At 40.5% G+C, this 22,747-nt stretch overlaps 2 long non-coding RNA genes across 2 annotated transcripts; one reads left to right on the top strand and one right to left on the bottom strand.

The window, feature by feature from the left end:
- Nucleotides 1-1,987: 1,987 nt before the first annotated feature.
- LOC311431646 lies at nucleotides 1,988-16,992 on the bottom strand. Its single transcript, XR_014689560.1, has 3 exons — nucleotides 16,878-16,992; nucleotides 9,127-9,289; nucleotides 1,988-3,702 (listed from the first exon to the last, which is right to left on the bottom strand). It is a non-coding gene; the product is annotated as an uncharacterized lncRNA (long non-coding RNA).
- On the top strand, nucleotides 12,752-20,467 carry LOC311431645. The gene is made up of 4 exons (XR_014689559.1): nucleotides 12,752-12,837; nucleotides 16,827-17,058; nucleotides 19,164-19,297; nucleotides 20,076-20,467. It is a non-coding gene; the product is annotated as an uncharacterized lncRNA (long non-coding RNA).
- Nucleotides 20,468-22,747: the final 2,280 nt, after the last annotated feature.

Genomic DNA, 22,747 nt, shown 5'->3' with positions numbered 1-22,747 from the left:
TAATAAGTGAGTTGAAAATTGTAGAATGGTTTGAGCTGGAAGGGACCCTTAAAGCTTATCTGGTCACACTCCCTGCCATGAGCAGGGACACCTTCCACTACATCAGATTGTACCATCCAACCTGTCTTTAGATACTTCCAATGATGGGGCATCCACAATTTTCTCTGGGCAACATGTTCTGGTATTTAACCACCATCAGCTTAAATAATTTCTTCTTTATATCTAATCTAAATCTACCCTCTTTTAGTTTAAAATTGCTACCCCTCATCCTATTACCACATGCTCTGGTATAGTCCCTTTCCAGCTTTCCTTTAGGCCCCGTTTAGGTACTGGAAGGCTTCTCTAAGGTCTCTTTGGGGCCTTCTCTTCTCCAAGCTGAACAACCCCTACTCCCTCAGCCTGTCTTCATGGGAGAGGTGCTCCATCCCTCTGATCATCATCATGGCCCTCCTCTGGACTCTAACAAGTCCATGTCTGTACTGATATTGTCTTGACCCAGGTTCAGAACCTTGTTGAACTTCATGAGTTTCACATGGCCCAACCTCTGAGGCTTGTCAAGGTCCCTTTGGATTGCATCTCTTTAATTTAGCGTATCAACTGCACCACTCAGCTTGGTGTTGTGCAGTGCTCAGGGCACACTCCGTCCCACTATCTATGCCACTGATGAAGATATTAAATGGTATTTATCCCAGTACAGACCCTCAAGGGATATGACCCATTAATGATTTCTGTTTGGACATTGAGACATTGATTGTAATTCTCTGAATGCAGCCATCCAGAAAATTCTTTACACATCTAATAGTCCATCCACCAAATCCACATCTCTCCAGTGTTAATAGAGAAAATGTTAATCAAAAGAATAGCAAGCTTTAAGAATGTTATGAAAGCAATGAGAAGATTGTGATGTTTCAGAAAAAAGAAAAAAAAAAAAAAAAAAAAAAGAAAGAAAGAAAAAGGGTGCTGTATCATAGAGCTATTAGAAAATTTCACCCTGCGTTTGACTTCATATATTTTTGTATATAGTGTTTAGTCACAAATAAGTTAAACAAGATGTACTATGCTGATTTCATCTATTACATAAATTACATTAGCTATGTTATCTGTATTACAGGGAAGAGCAATATTATCCACGGTATTTTTCCTTGAGCTGTTTGGAAATCAGCAGCTGCTGCTGCTGCTGCTGGAAAAAAAATGTTAACTAGGAAACACATTTTGTGGAAAGGTTCTGGTTTGAAAAATATTAACTGGAAAGAACTTGATTGTATAATAAAGCATATGAACAAAATCTGCCATAAAAGACAGGACATAAAATCATGTCAAAAACAAATTCTCCAGTGAATAAGGATAGAATAAGTACATTTTATTCAGGCAGAACAGGGTCTAGAGTCGACCTTTCCTACATCTCCACTAGAGTCCAAGGCAATGGGCTGGTTAATAGTGCTCCTTTTTGTCCTTTAACTTTTGATCTGAAGTGTCACAGTTCATCAGAATGATAAGCAACTGGAACCATCCATCTCATCTCATGTTAACTAGCTAAAATCTGAACAGCGTTAACATGTAGCATGTACATTATATACCCCACATCCCTTAAAACTGAGGTACTGATATCCAGATATCTGCAGGATGGGTGTCCATCTTCTATGTATTGTGTTCTGACAGCAGGCTGAGAATCAGTGCACTTCCATTGTGAGGGTAACAATAAGTCCAATAGATATCTGTATAGCACTTAAACTTCACAAAAAAAATGGCTTGAAATAGCAGAAAGGTGTTTGGGTTTTGGAGCCATTTCCCTAAATGTGCATTTGGGATATTGTTAGTGAGTGTCTTTTGGATAGAAGCTCTATCTGAGTGGCTTTGCATTAGAAAGCTGTTCTAATTAAGTTTATTTTTATTTTTTTCCCCATGTGTTTATTTTCTCAATAGTTCCTGCACAAAGGTTTAATTTTCCATATTGTTTGAATATGCACCCAGAGGGACAGGTCTGATGTTATGTGGATCTTAACATCCAGTAGTAACTGAATCACTTTGTGGAGAGGTACATATTCTTCTTATGATATATATATATTTTTTTTTTTAATACCATCACTTCTGATAAACATCCTTGCATTGGAACTTGGAGAACTCATCAGCAAACTGGTGTTAACAAAAGTTTTCAATTCTTTTCAAGCCTTTTAAAATATGGTTTTCATGTCTATAAATCCACTTTATTTGCAATACAAATAATATCTTCTGCCAAAGAAAATTACAGTATAACAGCAAGGAATGAAATGAATAGAAAGATGAGAAGCTGAGGTTAAAAATGATTTTATTGTAGCCTTGAACTTTCCTCCCTTTTTTATGCCCTAAGAAAACCCTTTGGCCTTTGTTTATTTTGCACCTTATTTTGACTGTCTTCCTGGTCATATGACATATGACTGGACAAGGACACTAGAGAAGACTTACTACTTTCTAAGTAAGTAATCTTCTCTCTGGTGTTCCTTCTCTACATTGGTATTATCTGGACTAAATTGTATTTATTACTGTTTATTTTATATCAACTACAAGGACATCCTGATACAGATTTCCATCCTGTCTAATGTACACATGCTCATGTATGAGAATGACAGTTCCCTTTATTCCTAACATAGAAAGAAAGAGGGATTCAGCTTTCTCTCCAAATCAAGAAACTGGGAGTGCTCTGAACTGAATTCTGTCTCTGGGAGGCAATGTCTAAAGCAAGAGAGGATGAACCTGGTTATCTAAGTTAAATGCCTGAAGGTAACAATCCCATAATACCACTAATTTCAGTAAGAGCTGAGAGTATTAATGAGTGCGTAACAAGTATCTAGGTCTGTGAAAGCTTCTTCTGCTATTGAGTAACTGAGATAACCAGCAGCTACCTGGCAGTAAATAAGACTTGCTTGCAGAGCCCTTTTACTTTACAGGTACTTGCTTTTTTTTTTTTTTTTTTTTTTTTTTTTTTCTGTGGGAAGTACAGATTATTTCGCAAGAACAACCTGAACTAGATTTACTGTAAACACCAATGTGGCTGAATAGGGACTCTGCAGTCACGGCCAAGCCACAAGCAATTTTACAGGGCAAGGTCACTGAGAGCATTGCTCTCCTCTTTGCTTCTCCCTCCTCTCTCATACACTTGTAGCTGTGGAAAGTAAGACTTTTGGCAAGTATCTCATACAGTCTAGTAAATTTCAAGCAAGCTACAGCCTACAGTGTATGAAACTGTTTTCAGTGTCTGCTATAAATGTTACCTTATGTATAAGCATTCAGAGAATTGTTTTTTCGTTACAGCTTCAGGGCTATCTGTAGGAGGAACGGAGGTAGAACAGGATTATATCCAGTGCTGTTGCTACTATAAAGCTGAGCCTTGCAGGCTGCCTGAAAGAGTAGTGGTTAGCATAGAAAGATGAAAACAGAATTTTATAGCTGTAGTGAACCTTAAATGAGAACTATTCCTGTGAGCAAGGCATTTTTCTTAAGGAATAACTCTTGCCTGAAAGCAATATCCTGGGCTCCATTCTGCCATTGCATGCTTCCCAAAAATCCTTTTAGGCTGTTGTCCTTTGTGTCACAGGGCTGCAATCCACTGCTGCAGGCAGGGCCACCTCCTGGTGGCATTGTGAGGGCGATATCCAGAGGGTGCCTTTGGGACTCAAGCCTTTCGTGCACAGCTGCCTCCACTTTTCAACAGCTACATATGCATCACTGCAAGAGGAAAGATGAAAGGATGCTTGAGATGTTACTGTTTTTCTTATCCTCCAGTGAAGGAAGCTGGGCGCCTATGAGCGTGCATGTTATCAACAAGGTGATTACTGATAAAGAGGTTAAGGGTGGTAATGCAAATGATCCCACCTAGTGACTCTGCTGCCGGAGGGCTGATCAACAATTTACCTGTTCATTTGGCTTCCACATTCAGTAAGTGCTTGTATGCCTGGGAGCATACAAGTGATCATTGTTTCTGTGTGTACAGTACAGACAGCTACTGTATTTATTTATGTTTTTTTTTTGTGCCATTTGATTGTTTTTACCAATATTGGTCATGCAATACTGTTTTCAGAGACATTTGAAATGGACATCTCCGAAGACAGAGCTAGCAAAATTAAAAATAAAAAATAAAAATATGATAGGTATCTTGTTCTCTGAACACGTGGAGCTTTTTCTTCCTGACAGGCAGCAGCTGCCTGTTTGAAGATGATAGTGCTGGATTTGCTTTGTAGGGCTTTAAATGATTTCGTGTGGGCAGTGTGGGCATCCTAGTGACTCATTGGTGAGCTGCCCCATTGGTGTTCTTGGGCTCAGACGTGGTACCTGAAGTGCCGATTTCTGGAGTGAGAAAAGGAAATCTCCAAGAGAGTGCAGCCGTCAGACTCAGCTCATATGCCGGGAGCCCAGGGCTGAACATCTTCAGAAACAATACAAACACTTGAGAGCTAAATGCGCAGACATGAGCTGAGTGTGATGTGATGTCTGCACATGATCTTATCTCAATGCTCTTGGAGGGAAAAGGGGTTTTGTTGTTTTTTTTGTTTTTTTTTTTCAGTTGGTGGGAATTTGATACCTAAGTCTCCTGAATACTGGTTGGAAATCTCACTGTGAGGCTTATCTTCTTAGGCATGCATTCAGGAAAAATTATTTTTGTTTGGGGTTTTTTGGGGGGATTTCATATGACTAAGGATGGGACAGGGCTAGGTTCCAAGTTTAAAACACTTTTTTTTTTCTGTTGTAACAGATTAATTCTACCACTGCAAAACACACAAAAAAAGTGTAGCTAATGAGATGAACTTTAAGTGAACAGCCTCCTCTTTGAAGAAATGCCAGTTAAAACATCCTGTTGCCTACCTTTCTCTTATGGACCCCTAATAATAACAATATGGACTCCTAATAATAATTTCACAGGGGGACACTGTGGGGCATGACTACAATACATTTTCTTTTGTAAGGATAGGCAATATGATATTTTGCTTGTGGGCAAAATGTCTAACCTATTTGCATAAGTCAAACAATGGAATGAAAAACATTTCCCTGGACATACAGAATTTCTTGTACCTACTCTGGTCAAATATGCAGTCTGTATTCAAGAGATGAAATCTGAAGAGACTGGTACTACTTCTATGAGTGCAGTAATAGCAACTCTTGTATTATCTGGTGTTTGGTTGTGGGTTTTTTGTTTGTGTTTGTTTGTTTCCTAAAGGCTTCTGGATCTTCCCTTGCTTGTTAAAAAGATAAAGAACTGAAGTGTGTATTTATTTATTTCTATTCAGTAGGGAAGAAAAGAGAGAGATCCTTGAACCCTATGCAGCAAACTGCTTTTAGCTCCTGACAATGAAATTAGGATTTTGTTAAAGCCATCTCTACCACTTCCGAATGAGACAAAAGCCATCCAGTCTTGCTGCTGGAAATTAAAGAGCTTGATGCAGATGATACATGAGAAAAACAGCATCCAGCCCATATTCTCAACTGCCACCTTGGCAGCAAGAGGAAAATTTGTGTTAAACTTCTGTTATTTGTGAGATGTCAGTGTGACAAAATGATAGCCCTCCCTCTTTGGGTTTGTGTAAAGACTTTATAGGTTCTGGCAGAAAAGGCACCTGCATTTGCCTGCCCCACAGATACTGTTAGCTTTTTTTTCCTTGTAATGACTGGTTTGCAGTGAATGAATTAATCGAACTTGAAGCGCAAGAAGGTTTTGTTTGCAAATGTTCCCTCTTCTTATCAAAGCTTTCCTTCAGTACTTTCTGTCTGTAGTGTCCTGGCCCAGCTGCACAGAACAACTTATTTGCACTTGCTTGCATTACCTTCCTGACAGAGTTCAATGTCAGATGTGCATGTCTATCACCTGGAAGACCTGGTTCTTGCAGGCTGTCTGGAAAGTGTTTTCAGACTATTGACCATGGTTTTGATCCTTTAACAGGCTACCTGCTATGCCAATGTTATTGTCCGTATCAGGGATAGCTGCAAAGAAAAACAGTCAGAAATACCAAAATATTCTGCAGTATATTGCCTAGCTGATGGCAAGTGACTACAACACAGCAGCCCCTCCTCTGGGCTGAAAATGTCTCAGTAAAAAGCAGGCAGGGTAAGAGCTAGGTATGACATGCCACAAGATGTTGTACCTCCTTTCCAATGGGAATGGAAGTATCTTCCTTGTTCAGTCACATTATTTGCCCAGACAGCAGCCAAGACTGGTGTGTGCAACACTGCTATCCATATCAAAAGGCTCCATTTTAACTTTTATGTACATTTTTTCAGTGGATTCCTGATGATGTAAAGGACATTTTCCCTTGAAATTTAAATGGTAATGGCTAGGTGTGTTCCACTTGTCTTTGAATGGGACCAGGAATATGCTGAGAGAGTTGTATCAGTCACGGGAGATTTTTTATTATTTTAATTGAACTTAATATTTCCAGAATGCTTGAATTCTCAGTAATACTCACAAGTGCTAATGTTTGCATTAAGACAATATTAGCACATATGCAGTACGTTCTATCCCATCCATCATATATCACCAGGGCATCTGTCTGCCTAGTAACCCTGCTCTAATGGGGTAGCTGAGCATCATTTATATTCAGATCTCATTTCTGCCTGAAAACCAACAAGTACAAGATTGTCACATGCCAGGGTTTTAAAAATAAAATCCCCTCTGGATCAGACCTGCTACCTTAGTGGAGATTTACTTCCTTGCAGAAAATAGTGAACAGCCAGCATGAACTCTTGTCTGCAGAATGGAAATATCAAGCTGATCAACATTTCCGCATTGCTGGCAAGATAATCCTTCATTTGAGCTGCTTATCTGAAATCTGTCTCATGAATCTGATGGGAGGATTTACCCTAAGTAGTTAATTATGGTGTTGCTAAACTTCCTCCTCTCTCCCTTATTCCTTTATTTTAAGGGAAAAAAAAAAAAAAAAAAAAAAAAAAAAGGCATCTATAACAGCTGTAGACTTTAATTAAACACAAATTAAGCATTAGCTTACTTATGTACTTATGCTGGTGAACATTTACTGAGGCACCTGAAATTACCAATTTACTTTTACCCCAATCTTACTTTCTTCCCCAGCTGCTCACTGCTGGTGGCCTCTGGCAGAGGCAGGACAGTGGGCTAGGTGGATCTTTAGTCTGAGCTAATCTGGTTGTTCTTACAAAATTTTACTTTTTTATTGTTTAACTCTGTTTTGGATTTTTTTCTTTGTTTATTTGCTTAGGTCTTTGGTTGTGGTGGTGTGTTTTTTTTTCTGGTAGGTTGGTTGTTGTTTTTTTTTTGGTTTGGTTTGGGTTTTGTTTTTTGATTTTTTTTTGGTTCATGTCTGACTTAGGGCACCTTAGCTGGAGAACTCCTCTGCAAGAGTTCTCTCAGTCTAAGAGTCCTCTCAGTCCTCTTAGACTGAGTCTGCTCAGTCTAAGCCCTGCCTGTTGTCCTGGCCTGAACTGGGCTGTAAGGGAAATGCAAAGACAGAATAAAGACATTGCCAGATTAATTATTTCTAGGACATGTGAGAGACTTACACTCTTCTACTGTAACTTAACTGCAGTTCCTCTCCACAGCTATTAAAGAATTTGTTTTTTAAGGTATTCTGTAGCTAACTGAAAATTATGAGGAGGTTTCAGTATGTTTTGCATTTTTTAAGTGTCATATCTGAACCCTTAAGTGATGGTTATAAACAATGGGAAAGACGTGTCTTCTTACATGATGAAAAAGTACCACAATATTAGGAGAAAGAGCTTGGAGTTCATTTCTGATGTGCATATATTTTGTCCATGGATAAATGTTTCACATATTATTAAGACTTCTCATTCAACCTGTCGAACATTTTTATGTTTTGTTTGCACAAAAAATTTCCCTTCCCTCAGGATGAACTAGGACGGTGAAATAAAAATCTTTATCTCGCTGCAGCCACTGAATAAATATCCATTTCACTGTTTTCTTCTCCCCCCTAGATTTTGACAGTATTATCTTGCACAGTACATAGAACAGCTGTTGCAGGGGTTCTGGACATTAATGTCAACATGTAACAAAGTACTGAATTATGACAGATTTAGTATGAAACATAGCTTCAAATTTTGTTTCACATTAATTTTCTATTGACACCTCTGCTGAAAGGCTTTACCTCTGTGAAACAATAGTGTTTTCCATGTGTCTGTGGTGTTTTGATGCACAAAGACACCATCAGTTAATACAAACCTATGCAGGACCTTGTTTGGGATCAAGATACGGTGCTTAACTTCTCTCATTTGTTCTTACTACACAAGAGTGTCTTTTATTCTTACATTTCATAGCAGTTTTGTAACTTCAGCAACAAATACTGCAAAAAGAATGTGAGGAAAGAAAATGACTTTTCTCCTGCTTTCTTGCACTAAGAAGCTATTTCCTAAGGCTATCTACTTAACAGCAGCTGCTGTCTGTGCCTGGAAATGTTAGAAGAAATGACATTATGGCTCAGCACAGCAGCTTAATCTCTGGTTTCGATTTCTTCTGTATTTACCACCAGGCCCTCTGGGGCCCTTGTGCTACTGAGATGGAGTGGATTGTTAAGAGCAGATGCAGTGGCTGCTTTGTTTTCCCTTAACTGTTTTTCTTGGTTGGTGGCAGGAAAATTTCTTGCCACTCCCTTATCTGAGGTTTATGTAATGGATTGATCATAAGCCCTGCTCCCTTAGAAGTTGTTCCAGTTTGGCAGAGCACGTTTCTTCTTGAGTCATGACAGCTCCTGTAGGAATTTTTCTTGGCTTCAGATATAGGTGGGCAATTTCTTCCTACCGTGGGCATTTTGAAAAATGTCCCCAACAAGAATCAGGCTTTCAGGCTTTCAAGACTGCTAAGGAAATTGCACAGTTTTATAGCCGAACTCTGAGGTTGTAGAGTCTAAAAATATGGACCAGCTCTGACACCTGGACACCGCATTGAACTTTCTGCAGCATGCGTTGTGCTTCACTGAATGAGACACTTGCTGTAAGTGCATACTCTAGCTCTCTCTGCCTGCTAGGGTCAGTCCTAATCTCCTTACACAAGCATTTTAACACATGTTGCCATTTATGCAATGTGTGTGTGCTTTTCTCATGGTCAGCGATGTGCTTTCCCACAGACAAGATTTAAGTGAATCTCCAATATCTCAGCTAATCACCAAAACAAACCTTTCACAGGGAAGGACTGATGTCAGATGTGATGCTTCTTGACATATAAACTACTGGCTGTCTGTCCTAGAAACCTCCAGATACCGAGCAGATCAATCCAGGATAACACTAATAAACAGCCAAGGAATCTGCACTTTGGACATTTTTCTCCATGGACATCAACCTGTGGTAAGCAAAAAGCAGAACACCATGTAAAACAATGAAATGAAGTCCTCTCCATTGTTAGATGACGTGACACCACTGCCATCCCACCCCCAGCCTGGTGGGCTCCCTTCACAGCCAGTAGTCAAAGTGCTGTGAAGTAACAGACTTTGTCTAAACCATAAAATCCACCTCCCCCCGCCCCCCCCCCCCCAAAAAAAAAAAAAAAAAAAAAAGCACAAACAAGCAAGCAAACACCTCTGTGTGGGGTTTGGACAGTGAGGTGCATTTGTCCATGAATCCCCCTGAAGTCACAACTGTAGGTCAGGCAAGGTTGCCTGCTGGCAAGAACTCATTTTCTTTCCTTTTTTTTTTTTTCCTTTTCTTTCCTTTTTTTTTTTTTTCTTTTTTTTTTTTCTGGAATCTCTCTGGGGGTTTGTGATTCACTTTCTCTTCTCCAAAAAGACAAAGAAAACTCAGCTCACACACAACTATTGCTGCACACTCTCTGAGAGATGCTGTCAAATGTGGGTGTTCACTCTATTTAATTCCCTGTGGAGAATTTTTTCTTCCTCTCCACCAACAGGAGGAGCAGAGACCTCTCACCTATGACACTTTCAACAGGAAACTTACATTAAAAATAGTATTCTTGCTTGCTTGCCTCCCTAGAAATGAAATAATTTTACATTATTTCCCTAGTCTTTTTGCCAGCTTGCTTTTACCTCTTGTATGCCTATTCACTTCCATTGGCAGAATGCAAATATACCAGAGGAGACAAGTTGTCGATGTCATTTTTACTCCCCTTCTTTAATGATAGCATAATAGTTAAATGCTTGTTACACAGACTTCTGGGAACCTCTACTTCCAGGAAAAAAAAAAAAAAAAAAAATTACTCTTTAATGTGTGCATTCCTATATTTCGTGTAGGAAACTTTTCCAAACCTATTCTTTAATCCTAAATTACCAAAAGTGTCCTTACAAATTGCTAACAGATCCAGGTAGCATGTAAAAAGGTTGCACAACATACACATTCCTAAGAATTAATGTTTAACAATGGAGTGCCACTACTGAGAAGATATCTGTAAACAGTGCTGGTTTATGTGGAACTCCTTTGCATATCTCTGGCAGTAAAGAACAGATCTTACTAAAATTTACACCCAAATAACACTTGCCTTACAGTTGCTTTACTTTTCCAGAGCACTAGAAAGCCTACCTCCTGCAAAATGAGCATGTGACCTCAGAAATTATCATGGGGGCTTTTTGATTACTCATCCTTTATTTGTAGTTTAGGTATCTTAAATAATGCTACTGCACTTCGGTCGTATTTTGTCTTGTGTGTTTACCTAAAAACAAGCATGGATGTTCAGTTGTGACACTGAGATTTCTCCCATGAAAATAAATATAAAATGCAGAAAAGGTAGATTAAGTTTTACACTTGTGGGCACATACTTTGTTTGTGTTTGCTGAGTTCAGCTTGGGCTTCCTGACATGGGATCAATGACTCCAAAACATTGATTGAGGTCAATGTCCCATCATAGTATCCAAAGATAAACTCCCCTTCCACAGTGGTGGAAGGGTGTCAATATCCTAACATGCCAAACATCTTTTTTTTTTTTTTTTTTTTTTTTTTAATGCGAGAAAGAAAACCTCCTAACCCCAGCTAAAATAGGTAGGGTTTTGCTTGTCTGTACTTTGACAGTTGATGAGTGGATGAGGGCTGATGGGCTGTGACCTCTAGAAGTGAGTATGTTACACAACAATAACATAAAGCAACATTAAGCTAGCAAATGGCAGAATTAGTGCTGATTGCATGGAGTTTCAAGTCCTGGTGCTTCAGCTGCTCCACAGTTTTACCATACTTGGGGCGTTTGGCCACACTTCCACTAGTGCTCGAAATCGTCGCTGCAGCACCTGCCCACCCCAAACCAGATCAGGAAACCAAAATCCTTCTCTGTTGTTTCTGGTTCAGTTGGTTTTGTTTGTTTATTTCTTTTTATGTTACTAACAGGACAGCTCTAACCTGGAGCAGTATGGCTCTAAGTGTGCTTGAGTAGAGCAGGGATCAGCTTTGTCTGCCCCGCGCAGGCATGCCTCCTGTCCCACTTCATGCCATACTGAGACAGATAAAACTGCTCTGTGTGTCCAGGGGGTGGGGGGAAGAGGGAATGGAGTAGCAGCAGGAAAAAATAATAAAAAATAATAATAAAAAAAAAAAGAGGGAGCAGTGTTGCTGGGGACAGGCGAGGCAGACAGGCGAGACTGTTTCTTTTATATGGTGCCAACTTAGATTAGCTTGAAGTGACTATGAAACTGCAGCCTAAATTAAGTTTCATCCCGTGTACCCAGCATTATTCATAATTGCTCAGAGCCAAGTAGTCTGTTGGAGCCTGGGATGGCATTTAATTACTTTAATACAACATTGCCCTTTTTTCCCCCTAGAATCTCTGTGTTTGCTTCCTTTCCCAACTAATGAGATAGACTATGCAGTCAGTGTATCCTCAGACTAGCCTCCGTCCTACAACCAGTGGTAGCAGGGATCCTCTAGAAAAAGAAATGCAGTCATTTAGTTGAAACACTGCTCGTGTTGTTCAGATGCAACCCTCCTGCCAGGACGCGACTGGCCATAGCAGGGTCTGAGTTCAAATCTAAGGGAGTTGCCCCTGAAGCAGTGATTTAGGCCACACCTGGGCAACTGGGAAAATTGCGCTGAATTAGGTAATTTTTCCCAATGGCAGATATGAATCAAATAGCTAACAAAGCTTTTACTTTGTGGTTTGCTTGAGGGTTTTTGTTTGTTTGTTTTCTTTGAGAAGGGGGAACAAAAACCCACCGATCTGACTGGGTAGATAAGCAGAGTAACAGTAACTGATTGCTATAGCAATATATATATAATATATATATAGCTAATATATATAGCTATTCTTCAGCTGCAACAGCTCACAGTCTTTTCCTGTATGGAATCAATTTCTAGGCTGTTCCTTTCCCCATCAACTGTGAACGCTGAGTTTTGCTGGGTGATAAACATCAGTTTCAAGCAATGAAACTCCCTTTCAGCTGCTCACCTCCCTGCTGGCTCTGCTTCCGGCCCTCCCTGGCCCCTGGGCCTCTACCAGCTGCTCCTGTCCTAAGATAGCCAGTAGTTGAACTGAATCGAATGGGGAACAGGGGAAAGACCTTCAAGAAGAGGTGGAAATTGTGCTTTCTGCCTCCTAAGTTTGTATGGTCTGTAACACAAAACCTCATGACCTCCCTGCTTGCTGAGCAGAACTGCTAACCTTGCTCAGGCTGCCAGAGGCTGTCCTTGCCTTGGATGAGGACAGCCGTTTACCCAGATACATTTCACACAGCTACAAGCAAATTATGAAACAATAAATACTGTTATTATAGCTGCAAACTTTTCTCTAGTTTGCAACTCCATTTCTCAGCAATGTCTCTCAAGCCTTGTAACACAGTGTACAACAAAAACTGTTTAGGGCATGTCGGTTGGTGCTCTCTGTTCACCTCCCCCTTGCCCCACTGAATGGCAAAAGAGCACTTCTCTGCTGGGGCTTCCCTCCCCTCAGGGTTCAAGGTGTGTGGGGGATCTCTTTCATTTTGGGGCTGAGACATCAAGTTCAGGATTCAAAGGGACTGAATTAAGCCTTGCTGTCTAGGTGCTTGGCAGCCCCTGCTTCAGCTTCTCAAAGCAGCCATGAGCTCAGGAATTCAAAATCCTTTTGCTCACTTTTCAATCACTCTGCCATTGAAACTGGAAGTTCCAGTAAGAAAGCTACCCATGGCATCCTTTCAGCACCCTGCTGCAGCCTTGCTTTTACCATTGTGTTAGCAGGATCTTTCATCACCCACCTCCCTGGAGCACCCTCTTCATGCCCACACGTTTGGTTCCCAGTTGCAGTAAAAAGTTAGAACTGTTTGGCTTTCCTTAGAACATAGCTGGGGATTGCCAATCATAATTAAAATAAAACCAGCTTGTTCTCTTTTCCAGGAGGCAGAGATACCCAGCTCACCTTGCCATCTCAGAAATGAAGTTTACACTTCTGCCAGAGCTGCACGTGGGGACTCTTGGCCCCGTGTCCCCAGGGCCCAGTGACAGAGGCCTCCCAGTAGGGGTGCTGGATACAAACATTTTATAGACTAATTTTGCAATAAGACCTTGGGGAAAATTTGTTTTTGTTTTGTTTTTCTGCTGATCCCTTTCTTCCCTTTCTCAATCTCTGTTCCTTTACAAGCCTTAACCCAATAATTTAAATGTTAGGAGGACTTCCCTTGGCTGTTTTCTTGTTACGCATTGTCACAAGACTGTTGAAGATAGCATAGTAATTGACATTTCCTTCCCTGGGTTTTCCACAGCCTGTTTTGTCCTTGCTTACCAGAGCACTGCAAAACCTCTGGTTTCATTTTGTGCTTCCAATTCAAACAAAGGGAAAGTTCCTATCTAATTTCTTGACTCAGCTGAAGGACTGTATGCTCTTTCCCTTGAAAAAACTCCGTTTAGGCATAACAGTTCAGAATCTTGGGGTTCAGTTATGAGTTGACCTCAGATGTCCTCAGAGTGCTAACAATACATGCAATGATCTAAATTGGGTACACTAACATAGATAACCAAATATGCACTTACACTCACTTGGGCACTGAAGAAGCCACAACCAACCAAAAAACAACAAAACAAAACAAAAATTATAGAATTGTAAAATCATATATATGTGCATAAAGATATATTTTTTTAATTTACAGTCTATATTCAATCCATTTAGAAATTCCAGGCATAGCCATTATTAGCCTTTACTTTTTGGGAAGGAATGAGGTACTCATAAAGCTGTAGGGTAACAAATGTAATTTTCAACATCTGTATTAGACAAGCTCGTAGATGCAACTGTAATGCATAAATGAACCACATGTAATCTGCTAAACTGAAAAAAATAGAAACTCATGAAATATGAAACTCTACTGAAACTAAATTTGCAATGGCGCTCTTGCGAATGTCACTCTTTTTCAAGTGATTAAAAATGCTACAGCTTCAGTTGCATGAGACAAGCTGTCCACTTATTTTGCTATGGTCTGAGACTAATAGGGAATGGGTAATCTGTACCTGCTCTGGGACACCCATGCACTGGAGGCTGATCATAACATAGGCTGGCAGCTTGGCAGTGATTCAGCTAGGATTGGGCAACCTGATAAAGAAGGGTTTCAGAGCTGTGGTAGCTGTAGGGAAGTGCAGGAAAGCCTTCAGTTTGGAAAATCCCTATGTTTTTGCTATAACGGCTGGCGTGCAACAAGAAGAAAAGCATGTATAGCAATAACATAGAGGCACACCACTCTGGTGCATTACAGTGTCTGGGAGCTCTGCAGGTTGGAAGCGATGCAGCAGGCAAGCAAAGCACTCTCTGCACCCCAGACGTGCTGTGCTTACGTCTGTGCAGCAGGGTTTCTGATGGAGAAGGATCAGGGCGTGCACCTGAGAAGAAGCCACTGCTGCTTCTCAGCATTCTCACCTGCAGTGCTGCATTCTCACCTGCAGTGAGGATGGCTCCAGTTCCCTCGAGACTGCCTGCCATGGGAACCCAGCTCCAGCTCACACCTCCTTGCAAAAGAAGAAAATTGTTGTGCCAGGCTATGGTGGCACACAAGTGTTTACGAGTGGGAGCTTGCTCACTCCTACAGCAGGGCAGGACCACTTTGAGAGTGCTAAATCCCTGCTTTAAAAGTCACCACTTCCAGGAAGCAGCTGCATGCAAAATTGCTGCCAGTGATTTCACGCAAACATGCCTTCCCTGTCTCAAAGATCCCCATCCCCTCTGCAGGATGACTATCTCCTGTGTGTACACTAATGAGGACAAGCAGGGTGCTGCTTGCACCAAACACCCCAAGAAATCTCCACGGAAGCCATGCCTTGGGCTACAAAGGTTGCTGCATGGCTCACAGCTCGTTACTGGCTGTGCATATGTACAGCGTCTCACTTAAGCAACTCCTACTGCATAAATCCTGGAACTGTATGGCATGTCATAAGCAAATGAGATATGAACAATGGAAATGTCATACTCTCGTTTTTCATTTCCCCTTGGAAGTTCAAAGAAACAGTAGACAGTTTTCAAAATGCAGTTTGACTGAAAGTTTGCAAAGATCTGCACGTTTTGGTTCATTTGTGCTCATTGAAGGCAGTGTGACTTTTGTGACAACTAGTTTTAAAACACCAACTAGCGCTGTGAAAGCACTTCCATCATTATGACAGGTATTAATCTAACATGTTTCAGGAGGATTTACACTCTCATTTGTCATGTTCTGTTAAAAGGAAATTTTTTAAAAAGTAAATAAATCAGTGGGTTTCTTTAATAATTCACCAGGTTATGAATCAGTATAAAAATTAAACCAATATCTTCCTTTAAATTACTATGGATGGATGTTTATTTCATAAAGATCGGCGTCTCTATTCTAGACCCTAGGTGGCTAGTAAGGCACTTCTGTCATACGTGCACTGTGTGGAAACCTCAGCCCCTGCAGGACTATTGTTTTTCACTTTTGTCCCTCTCTGCTGAGAGAGGAGAAGGTGGAGACGAGGTGGGGCTTTGGCTTGCTGCCTGCTCTTGCGGAAAGCACCATCGTGCCAGCAGGCTGGGCAATGAGCGCCATGCCAGACACCGGCTGCTGCAGGCAATGCTCTTGGAAAAAGAGCCACAGGGCAAAGGGGAAGTCAGGCCCAGGTCTGTGCATCACCGTTTGCTTTCTGGGCTGTCCCTCAAGCAACACACCAGTGTACCACCCTGCTCACAGGCCTGGCTGGGAATGCACGGGGGGCTGTGTAATCTGGTTATTCTAGCCACTTACCGTGAATGGTAGGAAATTAGTTTTCTTTATTTATAAATTAGAAGTGTTCCATATTTATTTTTCCAAAGTAACTCTAAGTGGCTACTTTGTATTCTCAATACCCTGAACCGGAGGTAATTTTCATACCGCACATTTTCTGGATAACTGCAGATGACTCACCTAAAGAAAGGGAGTGTTGTTTCAGGTTAATTATGTCATAACTTATACCCCTCCCCTGTGCTGAGATTGAGTGTGAGGAGAGCTGACACTAGGAGAAGACAGAGAAATAAAAAGTTACCAAAGGTTAGTCAGTCACCTAATGTAAGGTACAGGGTATTTAAAGTATATTAAAGACTTTTCCTTTATGTTGGCCCTTAGGGGCCATTAAACAGTAGGCTCCTGTAAAAGTTGATGTAGTTACAGACTATTTGTGGGTGCACCAATACAAGGGACTAGAGGTATGATTAAGACATGCTTAACTTCACATTAAGGAGGAAGAAGGGAAGAAATGATAGAAGAAAGGTTGTGCAAAAAGCCCAGTCATTACTGCCTATGTTTGCAAGTTATGTGAAAAATTTGGGAAAACCAGTTGGAGCCAGTAGAAAACCTCATTAATATCTCTAGGCTTTGAATCAAGCCAGTGATGTTCTCTTGATAACCCATGTTTCATCCACCCCTCTTTGCTGACCAGTTCATCCAATCTCTTCCTTGTTAATTCAAAGAGAGTTGTTCTTGTTTCTAATTATATGTTGACTGCAGGAGCAGGGTGAGGAAGGTGACCACAGCCCTTTCTAAAGAGAAAAACATTACCTTGTCTTGTGACTGCGGCTGTCCAATGGCACTGTGGTGAGCCAGCTGTGTGCATCATCTCAGCCCAGCTTCTCCTGGATTAGTACGACATCTTTGGAAGACCTCCTTTCTTTTTCCTTTGCCATACCCAGCTAACCCATATCTTCTGGAAATAAAGATAAATAGCAGGATTGGTCTCAAGGTACGTTATCAGAAAGAGAAAAAGGTATTACTGTCTTGTGACGAGATGTAAAGCCTCAGAAATATTTGAAAGGAGAGTCAAGAAATCTTTGCTGGCCTCAGAAGGGAGGGTGGTGGGGAAACCAGCCTCTGCACTGGTAAATGTGCCGTGGCATGGTGGTGACTGGGAAAAATGTATTGCACATGATGGCAATCCAAATATGCTCAGTGAGAATTCCTCAAGGTAAGTTTCTTTGTTGCTTACCTCCTTATATTTGTAACCTGGGTATGAATTGTGTATAAGGTCTTATGTATACCAGTCTTCAGAATTCACCTGCCTTCTTCAGGTGCTTTCCTGACAATAGCATCCATTGAAGCTCCATCCTTAAGGGATCTGATTCTCATGTTGATATAATTCAGTGATTTCACCACGTTCAAGAGGTCTACATTTAGGGGAAGAATGCATAGTAGGCTTTTGGGGGCACATGTAGTGATTTAACAGCAGGCAGCTATTCAAGTCTATGTTCAGTGTAGATAAAGGATTCTAGAGATAATATGTTAAAGGGTCCTATCTTTTTTCTAAAGTATCAAAGAATATAAATTCAGCATAATACTGGTGAGCTTCCATGTGTATGTATCTTTGTGTGCTCTAAGGTGTTGTTCAATTAAAGCAATCACAAGTTGAGTAACTTAACAAAAATACCAGCAAACCAAGAGTGATACTTTTCTGGTTTGGGGTAAGTTCATACGTGTATGTCTCTCTCTGTAGCATGTTAGTTTTGATTTAAATACAGAACCAAAACCTGTTTTCACTTTATGTTGCTATCAATCAGGATTAATTGCCTGGCATGAAAGGTCCACTGGGTGATGCAAGTGTGAAATGAGAAACTTTCCAAATTTCAGTGAAAGACTGCAGTGAAACATCTATTTAAAAGTAGTAGAAATTTCAAACCAGTCTGTGAGCTAAAACATAGTTGCAGACGTTGTTAATAAAGCTTATCTCATGCAGTATTTAATATTTATAGACAGGACTGTGGGTGGATATAATTCTTCTGATTATAGCTTGGCTATATTATATATATGGAAATAGAAATAGCCTTCTTGAAATAGAAACCCTGGTATTGAATATTCAGTGCAGACATAGCTCACTGGAGAATTGTTTTCTAAGGGCTTTTGGTCACTGCAGGGACTAATTTTTTTGAGTTACTTCAGCATTTAGAAGCACAGGCCTATCCTAAGAGTCAGTATTTCAAAGAAGTGCAGTTCCTCACTGCCACTATTTACAGTGCAAGCAGTTGCTGCTCAGAGGCAGTCTGGGCTACAATACATGGGAGGGGCAGAGGCGAGTTTAAATGGTGGAGCCACGTGTTGTTGTGTATGCAGTGTGCTGCATGAGGAAAATCGGGAACATGCCATGTCAATAGCTTATGCAATGAGTTTTCTGTATTCCTCATTATTGCACAAGACAATACATGCAACATCCCTTCTGCTGTATTGCCAGTCCTACCCTGCTTTACAAAAGCATAGCCTATCTATACCCAAATGACCGGAAAAGTGTCATACCAAAATAAAGTGCTGTGATTTGACATCACTTCTAAATGATTTGTTCCCAGACCCATGGAAAGCTATTTACACAGAAGGCTCATGGAATTTCTTTTTCTACCAAACCTACTGGGCTGAGTGGTCCAAAAGCTCTACTTCTCTTCCAAGAAAATTGAGAGGATATTTTTAAGCATAGCACAACATTTTCTCATTACAGAAAGAGGTAATGTTGGAGGGAGTGTTTGTGGCACCAGCATCTGGGAGGCTGTGAGTCTCTTTTCTGAAATGCTGCTCTGACAATTTCAGGTTCTCCTTGGCTTGACAAACAAAGAGCAATATCCTTACAGTAAGGAAGGGCTGTAGCTGGGTCACCCTGACCAGCACGTTGAGTGAGATTACTCGCTTCAGTGCAATGAAGATACATTTACGTCAATAAGCTAATACTTTGTTGGTATATAGATTTGATTTGCAAGCTGGTAAAGACTGCCCAATTTTTTTTTCAGTCATATTATATGATGTGCTCTTAAGGAATAATCTAATATTTTCCCTGGATAATTACATTGTCTTCTCTTATACTGTTCTCAGATAAGTTTGAGCGATGTAACTCCACGATTTTGGGAAGCAACTTAAGTTAGCATCTTTCCTAGAAAGGCTGTGACCACAGCTGAGCCCAAGAATGCGAGGTCTGAGTCATTCCATGATGCCAATAGTCTGCGCAGGTATCCTTTTCTTATTATTAGCTTATCTGCAGACTAGAGCTGGGGTTTCAAATCCTGAAAAAAGTTCACCTAATAGGAATGGCAGAAAACAGAGGATATAGATTAGTTGTCCAAAATACATAAATAAAATGTTGTGGGAAAGCAATAAACAATAAAACTGTTGGGAAAAAAAAAAAAAAAAAAAAAAGAGAGAGAGAGAGAAAGAAAATAAATATCCAACTTTTAAAATAAAATGCACAGAGTGTAGAGTTCACAGATTCAAGACTGTGTCAGCACACCATACAGTCATACCAGCTTCAATCTGAGTAATGCCAATGTCTACCGTATCCACTTTTAGCCACATTTAATATAACTTGCTTTTAGTTTCCTGATGGTTGAGTTCACAGAAATTCCTTTTACTCTACTCACATCACAGTTGTAGACTGTTTTCCCCTACCATGGGATTGGTATCCCATCCCATGCCCTGCACGCATGCTCTGCAGTACCCTCTAGGGCAAAAGCACCCTCTCTTTCCATGACGCTTTTACTGTGCATGACGGTGCTCAATCTGTCTGCAGCTCCTAAGCACAAGCATTTGGCCAGTCCTGAATCATGTGCACTCTCTCCAGCAGTCCCTTGCCCCACGTATCTTCCTGCCAGATTGCACCGAGGTGTGCAGGCAGGACTGAATGGTCAGGCAGGGATTTCCTCATCAGCTTTTTCCACACGCAGGCTGGGAAAGTCTCTAGATTTTTGCATCAAGCAAGAAACTATGCATGCTCCCAATTCCCTTTTCTAGGTGTCTTAAGGCAAAACATCCCCTTCACTGACTCCAATAAGCTTCAGGAGATAAAAAGAAATATCTGAAGGGATCTACCTTACTGAACAGGACAGGTCTAGGAATCATTAAAGACGAAGGCCATGCCTCACTATTTCTACATACACAGTAAGTCATTACCTGATAACTACAAAATTATAAATTACCTCAGCTGTAGCTACATAATACTTAATACAAAATCCAAATCCATATCCATGTGCTCTTCTAGATGGCTTGTCATGTTTTTGTATGATTAGTATCTTTTTGCTTCTTCCTGTATTGCTTCAGGTTCTCAAATGACATCACAGGCTGCTTACACTATGTCTCTAAAACCACAAAGAAAAATAAAATCACTGTTCCAAAGACCCTAGAAACTTGTCAGTGATTTGCTGTGTGGTTATAGACAGAGCCAAACACAATATCCAGTTTCCCCTTGAGTCCACATAGTCATTAAGTAATTGTGCATTTCTAAAGTAAATTCAGTCTCTTCAGTGGTATTTGATAATGTTATGTTAGTTTTGAATGGATTAGTAATGATTTGACATTTATTCAAAAACTACTCATCACTTTTGTTAGCTTGAAAGATTCCTCTAAAATTGATGTAATTTGCTCACAGTTACTTCAAGTTCCTAATAAAACCAATAGGACCTGTATGGTTAAATCCCAAAACAGCTCTCTGAAGAAGGCTGGCTTTGGGAGTCAAAGCAATGGTCTAACAAGCCCTGAAAATCTAATTTCCCTTCATATTTTTTTTTATATATGTGGATAGCAAAAATAAAATAATATTGTGAGTTTGAGGATACACAACTCCAATTTTTATAATTACATAGCCAGGAATTTTGCAACTGTACAGTAAACATGCTCTCTTAAAGGGAATAAAGCCTAAATGGCAATTTACAGGTTACTTAGAATGGGAAAAGGAGTTGGATTTATGTGGTTAAAAATGTGTGTTGGCTATTAACTAAACCTAACCACATTAAATAATGACATTCTATTCACAATTTTTTCCTGCTATAAACTTAGGTTTGTTGCATTTATGCCTTGTTTTCTACATTCAAACCTAGTTTCCAGTTGTAGGATGGCCCTCACACAGCTATATCATAGGAAAAGATATGTGCTAGATTAGAGAAAGGGCATGGTTAATTGGTGCATATTAGCTAATGCTGACCTAATTTTAACCTCTTTTTGCTACATTAGAAAAAATATCTTCAGTATTACACTTTTCTTACTATATTCCTTCTGTGTTCAGTTAAGTTTATAATTCAAACTAAAATCCTTGAAACCCAGCATGCCAGATTTGTTGGAAAAAGAATGTAGTCTTCAAGGTTTGTTTGGTAATGTTATTAGCAATGAAGGTAAGGAAAAATACAAAGAATGTCTTGAAGACAATAAAAGCCGAAACATGAATTTGCACAGCTGATTAAGTTTTATTTTAAAGGCCTAAACTATTTTATAGGAAAAATGTCATCTAGATGGCCTAATAGTTGTAGGAAACATATTGAGAAGGCCATCTCAACAGAAATGATCATTGATGAAGCCATACAGACAGGGAGAGGTTAAAATGCTCACTCTCACAGACATTTTATGAGATCCGCAAGAACTCATACAGCCCCTCTCAGCCCTAAAGCACCATGCCTAAAAACTGAGCACAGCATCCCAATTGTGGGGATTACAATGCTCGCTAGAAGCGCAGCCTTTGCCCTTTCTGGAGAGCTGGGCCACTTGCCAAGGAGACTGGAGACCACAGGCAAGCTCCCGCGCTCTGCGAACTTCCTTTGGCTCTTCCATCAGCTAAATGGTACTGAAGGATTTTGGCTGTGGTCAACCTGTGTTGCTGCTCCTGGCACTCTGTAGAGGCACTGAGATGGTGATTTCAGTGATTTACGTCACTCTTCTGCTGTGCTGTATAAAATAAAGTGAACATAATAAGAAAATACTACTTTGTTGTTCGTGCTGGGTCATGACAGCCTTTATGTACTCCCATAATGACATTTTACATGGCTTGGAAGAGAAGATGCTATCACATAGAAAACATTCAGACAACGTTGCTAGAGAATAAACTAACGTGAAATGGTGAAGTCAAGGAGAGGGTGCAAGAAGGGGGAACAGCAAGAGGACTCTAGGCAGGGAGGGAAGACAACACGGGTACTGCTTTGTAAAACAGCTAGCTGCAGAAGGGGCCAGGAACAGTGAGGATGTCACTGGGCACATACGTGGGCGTGAGAGATGGGTGGGCAAGGGAGGAGTGGGTGTGATGTAGGCTGCGTACACCTTCCTTCAGGGTCAGCACAGTGGGATGAGTCACAGCTGAGGCAAGGGTTCAGGTTCCTGAAACAGACCGAGAGATGTAGTTTGTTGTTGATGTGGAGGTGGGAAGGTCTGGGGGGTTCTGTACAGATTTTGTGCCCGTGCAGCTTTAGCATGTATTCTAGGATAGGCAGGAGTTCATTTACATTTAGGAGTGAAAAAGGGAGATTGAAAATGCACTAAATAGAGGATGAACGGTGCTACGAAATCAAGATCCAGTGATTTAATAGCTCACCATTCATTCCTGGAGCTATGGTAAGTGACAGCGTGCAGACTCCAAACCAATCCACAAAGCTTGCAAAACAAAGTATGCGAGCTAGGCTATTTATTTTCATAAGGGAACAAAT

The sequence above is a fragment of the Aythya ferina genome (assembly GCF_964211825.1).
Source record: "Aythya ferina genome assembly, chromosome: 2".
Taxonomy (NCBI): domain Eukaryota; kingdom Metazoa; phylum Chordata; class Aves; order Anseriformes; family Anatidae; genus Aythya; species Aythya ferina.
Note: the sequence above shows the minus strand (reverse complement) of the source record. Positions and strands in the feature narration are given on the sequence as shown.